Consider the following 1,355-nt stretch of genomic DNA (forward strand, 5'->3'; position numbering starts at 1 on the left):
TTGCATGTAATTCATCTGATTTTAATAAAATATTAAATAAAATGATTAATAAAATATTAGTTGAGGTTGACACGTTTGTAAGCAAAAAATCCGGATGGTCACTTGTAAAAATAGATAGATTACAATTAAGAATTAATATGGTAAATCCTCTCAAAGGATATACTTAATTTCATCTAAGACTAAACGGTTTTAATATTTCATATTATACAAGTTGAATCAAAATCTTTTTTATTAAATAATTGTAAACGACAATAAATACTATAATACAATTATGAGATAAAATGCAACAGTATTATTTATTTTCATTGAATAATTTGCTACCAGATGGCGATTTTTTTTATGTCGAGTTACATTAAGTTTTTAAAAACAGGGTATTGAGGATCAGGAGATGATGTGTAATAATTAATTTTGACTTAATAAAAAAAACTTTTATTTTATTTTATTTTAAAAGTGTTATACATAAAATCATTATTTTAATATATCTGATGATGTTATCCATGAATTTTGACTTGAATCAAAACCTAACCATTTAACAAACATTTTGTTCCCAACTTTTTTTTACAATACGTTCAATGAGAAAGGTGTTTGGAAAATCAGTTAATTTAATTTCCTGTTCATAAAAACCACCTAAGATTATATTGTCTGATTCATCCTTTAGCTGATAAGTTACTGGATTTGTTTGTAAAACTTTTGAAACTGTAAATATTTCCGTTGTCCAATTTGGTGTATATCCTTTACTAAATATATGTTTATACTTTGATATTCGTACTTTATCGTTAACTTTAAATTTTGGCTTATACAATGTTTGAGAATTTATATATGTATTAAATTTAATTCTGTTTGTATCCATCCGAGCTTCATTAGGTGTACATTTGATTGTTCTATGTTTTGTATTATTATAGTTATGTATAATTTTTGATATTGTATTATACCAATTCCATGTACCTGTTGCAGTAAAATGTTTATATATATTATTTTTAAGAGTTTGGATCACGCGTTCTGCGATTGAGCATTTAATAACACTGTATGAACTGTAATGTTTAATTTTATATTTTTTCATTAAAACTTGAAATTGAGTATTATAAAATTCTGTACCATTATCTGTCTGTAAAAATTTTGGATTAGCTTTTTTCAATATACTTAACATTCCTTTTGTACATTCTTTCGCTGATTTATTTTTCAACGGTTCTACAAATACATATTTGCTATATGTATCTATAACAACTAATATGAATTTAAAACCATAATTTTTTTTAGAATGAGATTGCATATCCATTAAATCAGCTTGCCAGAGGTCGTCAATAAACCGTGTTACCACACTGCGCTAGGAAATATTTTTCTCGCTGGTCGATGTA

This window comes from Acyrthosiphon pisum, chromosome A2 (genome assembly GCF_005508785.2).
Source record: "Acyrthosiphon pisum isolate AL4f chromosome A2, pea_aphid_22Mar2018_4r6ur, whole genome shotgun sequence".
NCBI lineage: Eukaryota > Metazoa > Arthropoda > Insecta > Hemiptera > Aphididae > Acyrthosiphon > Acyrthosiphon pisum.